This window comes from Tupaia chinensis, unplaced genomic scaffold, assembly GCF_000334495.1.
Source record: "Tupaia chinensis unplaced genomic scaffold, TupChi_1.0 Scaffold142270_1, whole genome shotgun sequence".
NCBI lineage: Eukaryota > Metazoa > Chordata > Mammalia > Scandentia > Tupaiidae > Tupaia > Tupaia belangeri.
Window position 1 is genome coordinate 133471 of NW_006202119.1, and position 5507 is coordinate 138977.

Consider the following 5507-nt stretch of genomic DNA (forward strand, 5'->3'; position numbering starts at 1 on the left):
TAGAAAGTGGTCATATATGGAGGATCTATTGCTAAGTGAAGTAAGCCAGGCTATGAAAGAAAGATATTGTATGTATCCATTTAATGTATACTGACTATCCGCATTCTTTGGTAGAGAGCGAAAAATTGGAGGACATAAAAGCAGTGAAAGTACTTAACGAGCATAAGACTGTGGAATGGGGGAGTGAAGAGAAGAGGATAGAGAAAGATAGTGAAAGAACAAATAGAGAGGCAGGATGCTAGCGGGAAACAGATATGGCTTACTACCTGTTAATGATGACATGCATAGTATTCTCAACCAGATTGGTCTAAGAAGTATTTCATGATGGGTAAAGTATTTTTACAAGCAACATGAGAAATAAAATTGATCTCATTTAAGTAATAGTAGAGCTTTGTTTTATTTATTTTATTTATTTATTTATTCATTTATTTATTTCTTAATTTGACCAGAGAGAGACAGAAGGTGAGAGTGAGAGAGAAAGGAAATGAGAAAGCAAGCCACCAGATTCAGGACTCAAACCCTGGTCGGCCATGTGGGAGTGTCCAGCACCTTAACCACCATGCCACCTGCTGGTCCCAGCATTTGCTTTTGAAAAAGCAAAATACACTATAAAGTTATATGCAATCCAATGTAATATAAACAAGATTATGATGATAATAAAAAATACATAAGCAGGGGCAAATACTAGAAGTTAAGACGAAAAATTATGTCATATGATAATGAAAAATGTTTGTGTTCTTTTTCTCTTTTCTCTATTGTCATAATTATTTTTGTGCAAAAAAAGATTATGAAATAAATAATTTACATTATTAAAAAGTATGGAATATTTACTCAATTATGAAACCTGAAAGACATCTCTTTTAAAATTAAGATCAACATAAGAAATTAGACTATTTTGGGACCAGCAGTTAGCATAATGGCTATGTCGCTGAACTCCCATGCAGTGGACTGTGATTCGAGTCCTGGACCTGGTGACTTAAACTCACACTGGGAGTATGTGTGTGAGTGCCCAAGATACTGAGAGGAAAATGGAGGAAAAGGGATTGTGCCATGGCCATTCCCCCTGGGGGTTGATTTCTCGCTTTCTGTCTCTGTCTCTCCCTGTCTTTTGGCGAGCGCACGTGACCTGTAGCAAAAACCTCTCCAAAAAAAGAAAGAAATTACACTATTTCCACTAAAAAATATTCTATTGGCTGGCCAACAGATGGCACAGCAGTTACAACACTATTTCCACTAAAAATTATTCTATTGGCTGGCCAACAGATGGCACAGCAGTTACAGCACTGTACTCCCACATGATTGATTTTGGTTTGAGTCCCAGAACCAGTGGCTTGAAACTCATGCCGGGCATGTGTGCGCGCATGCCCAACATCCCTGAAGGAGAATAGAGGAGAAGGGATTGTGGTGTGACCATCCCCACTGGGGGGTGATTTCTCACTTTCCCTCTCACTATATCTGTCTCTGTCTCTCTCTGGTGAGTGCACATGGCCTATGGCAAAAACATCTAAAAAGTTCTTTTCAATATTGCACTACATATCATGTTTGTTTGTGTGTGTGTGTTCAAGGTAAAGGATCTTAGCAGTGTAGTGATATATGGAAAAAGATTAAGAAAAAGGAATGTAGGGGAAAAAATGAAAGCTGTCATTTAGATACAAAACATCAAAATGAATAAGAAAGTTTAGCAGGTTTGCTGGCTACAAATTCATTAAAAAAAAAAAATTAAAAGGCCCAGCTGTGGTAGTACAGGTGGTAGAGTGCCACTGTATGATAGTATAGCCATAGGGGAAGGCCTGAGGGTTGGATCCTGGGTCAACCTTAACATCCTATCTGTGCCTGTGGTTTTGGCTGATTGGAAGACTGGGCAGGATGTGGGGTACAGTATGGATCACAGCAGGAGAAAACCCTGTTGGGGGTCTACCTCTCACTTTCTCAAATAAATTTTTAAAATTATATTCATATACATTAGCATCAAGACACTCCATAAGGACAATATGTTCTCGCTTTCTCTCTCCCTCTCTCTCTATCTCTCTCTTTCCCAGTCCCTCTCTGATCAAATTAAAATAAATAAATAAATAAATAAATAAATAAATAAATACAGTTAAATAATTTTTAAAGAAGAAGGACAATATAGAGGGACTTGCTCTACTAGGATAAAGGTATAAGAATGTTCATTGAACTGCTGTTCATAACCAAAAACAAGAAACCACATAACAACAGTAAGATGGATAATTAACCATGCGTATTAAAATTGTAAAATTACACAGGAATGAGAATAAAGAAAACTACAGATGATGTATGTGACAATAACATAAATGACACAAAAAATATTGAATGACAGAAAAATATACACTGATGTTTAAGTACTTTATGCACATTAATGCATTTACTCTTCAGAACATCATTAAGTGATTGTGTGTCTTCTGGAGAGGGTGATTCAAGTAAAAGGTGATTTGGACTTTTCTCAACAGCATGGACTCTCCATCATGAGAGACAAAGCAGACATTGCCCAGGGCAGGACTTGGCAACCACTATCTAACTTTTTTGTATATGTGGTCTGATGAAATCTAGTCAATCATTAATGACTGTCATGTACACACAGAGCCCCATTCTGGGTGAGTAGAAATAACAGAGTAATTATTTACTGAACATATGCTATGTGCCAGGATCAGGGCTTGATGTTAGAGATATTATGGCTAATAAGATCATACACTCAACTTCTTGTTTAATGATAACTCACACTTACTGAGTGTGTAGTATATACTAGATACTCTTCTAAGCACTCTACATGCTTTAGCTCAGCTAATCTTCAAAACATTATTATAAACTTTGTTTTACTGGTGAGGAAATGGAAGCAGAGAGGTTAAAAGACTTGTCTAAGGTAACAGAGGCAGGAGAGAGAAGACTGGAACTCCAAGTTATGTATTATGGATCTAGAACCTCTGAATCAGTGGATCTTCCAAACAACACTGGGAAGTAGGTGTTAATCCTATTTTACAACCGAGGAAAGTGAGGCTCAGAACTAAAGTAAACACATTTTTTTACCTTCAATGAAACAGACTGAATTGGGTGATTTGTATATATTTTCTCTTCTACATGAAAGACAGAATTCCTGGGAACGTAACAGTTATAACTCTGGAGGACCTATGTATATAGAAAAGGGCTTGTCAGCTAAACCCCGGTAAAGACCAAGAGTAGTTTCATATGTTGGGGTGAAATGCAGCTCTCTCAGTCTCAATCAGGTTCCTAGATCTCCACATAAGTGGAGTGAAATTTCTGGCAGAGAAAAAAGAAGAATAGGAGCCTGTATTATTTAATTTATTATTATTATTATTATTATTATTATTATTATTAATTATTATTATTACTGGAGAGGTTTTAGCTATAGGGTGCGTGTGCTCGCCAGAAAGACAGAGGCAGAAAGCAAGAAATCACCCCCCCTGGGGGGGATGGCCATGCCGCAATCCCTTCTCCTCCATTCTCCTCTCAGGATCTTGGGCACACATGCACATGCTCTCAGCAGTGTGAGTTTAAGCCACTGAGTCTGGGATTCAAACCACAGTGGATTACATGAGAGTCCAGTGACATAGGCATTACGACAACTGCTGGTCCTGAGAATAGGAGACTGTTTTATTTATTCTTTGTCTCTCCTTTTCTTTCTTTGTCTATAGCCTACATCCTACACACTATATTTAACACTCTACATCTTCCTGGACCCTCCAAGCAACTATTGCTCCCCCCAGGATCCCTAAGCAAGGAGTTCCTCTAGCATTAGCAGAGAGGAAGTTTGGTCGGCTGGTCCTTGAGATGTTTGGGTTCCACAGCCCATAGCTTCCTTATCTACACCCACCTGATGGCTCCTCTGGCCATAATTCTTGGACTGGAAGCACCTTGGTCCACAACTCTCCCATTATCTATGGGAAATGGTATTCTCCACTTAAAAAAAAATTTACAGGTTTTGTTTGCTTCTCCTTTGCCCCTGCTCTTTCTAAAAATTTCAAAGTGAACACTACACCAACAGGCTAGTCCTGAAAGACTGTCTTCTCCCTTAAATTCCCAGAGCATGAGTGCATGGGGGTTTGTGTGTGCCAAAAGGCAACGTAAGAGGAAGGACACCCAGCTTTTCTCACCCAGTTTAGGCAGGTACAGATTTATTAGAAGAGGCTTGAGAAAGGGGAGGAGCAATATTGACAAGTGAAATGGTACTGTTGTGTACCCAGCGCCTTTGAGCTAAGAGACAGTGCCAGGAACCTTTACCTTATTTCACCCAGGCACTATCAGACAAAACCATTTTCAAACACTTCATAGAAGTAATGAAGATGAAACATTCTAAGATAGCACCAAATAGTCACAAACTAGACACCTCAAATTCCAAACAAGAAGTAGTCCAAATAAGCTCTGGATAAGAAAGGAAAAGTTCCTGGTTAAAGATCCCTCTGATTAAGGTGATCTTTACCAAATCATCCTTGTTTTCCTGTTTTTATCTTTCTGTTTGTCTTTCCTTCATTTTTTTCTTCACCTTTTCCTGACATCTCTGTTATTTTACAGTTATGTCATCTAGCTGCTCCCCTATTCCAACTTTTAGGTTGGGGTGGATGGGGAGTGGTGTCCTTTGCTATTCAATATCCACTCTACCACCACCACCTTGAATTCCACAGACAAAAACCCCCACTTACAGCCCCTTCTCCGTTGCAGTCCGCTGCTGCTGCTGCTGCTGCTGCTGCTGCCCTGTTGCGCCTCTTGCTGCTGCTGCTGCTGCTGTGTGGAATCCAAATCTTCTGTAACCTGGTTTGGGTGAGCTCTCCCATCTCTCGAGACATCTTAGGTGTCACAGCTAATGGTAGCACTGCCCACAAGGAACTGGGTCTCACTGCCTATCTTTATTAACTGTCCCTCTTATTGCTGTGGACACAGCAGCAGGTAGAAAGGACTGGGTCAGGAGTGTATAGTGAGCTTCTAATCCCTCTCACAACCTGTCTCCAGCCTCTCTCCTCTTTCCTCTAGTCTTAGCCTGCCTCTGCTCCTGTATGTAGCAGTGGGGGCTTAGGTGCAGAGAGTGAGAGGTTGGCCAGAGGTCAGTAGAGGCCTTTGAACTCCAAGGGCTGTGTACATAGGAGATAAGTTGGAACCCAGCAAAGGAGGCAGTCACCAAGACAGCCTAGGTCTGGCCAGCCACATTTCTCTAATGAAGACAGGACTAGTAGATTACACAAATAAAAGACCAAAGATCATGTACTTACATCTTGTGGGGTGTTGAGGCAAAGATTATGAAGGTAGGTCTTAGAAGCTTTCACAGCTTTGAAATAAAAAGTGGACCTAAACAGTATGTCAAGCTCCAACCCCGAAAGAGACCCACATCAGAAATGCAAGATTCCCAAGTAAAACAAAAACAAAACTAAACAAACAAAAACCATGAAGTCTCTACTGGAAAATGCAGTGTTTTGAGCTACCAAATTAAAAGTTCAGGTGGGAAATGGAAGGTTCACTACCTACTGCTTTCCCTTGCTTAT

At 40.0% G+C, this 5507-nt stretch overlaps 1 protein-coding gene across 5 annotated transcripts in view; it reads right to left on the reverse strand.

The window, feature by feature from the left end:
• The window catches only part of PFKFB1 (6-phosphofructo-2-kinase/fructose-2,6-biphosphatase 1), a 129690-nt gene that overhangs the window by 117973 nt on the left and 6210 nt on the right, over window positions 1-5507 (reverse strand). Inside the window, exon 1 of one of the 5 annotated variants that reach the window (XM_006163475.3) lies at window positions 4674-4718. The exons of the other annotated variants lie outside the window; for them this stretch is intronic. The gene's annotated coding sequence lies outside the window, so the exon portion shown is untranslated. Of the gene's footprint in view, window positions 1-4673; window positions 4719-5507 lie in introns of those variants that run through there. 5 annotated transcript variants of the gene reach the window in all.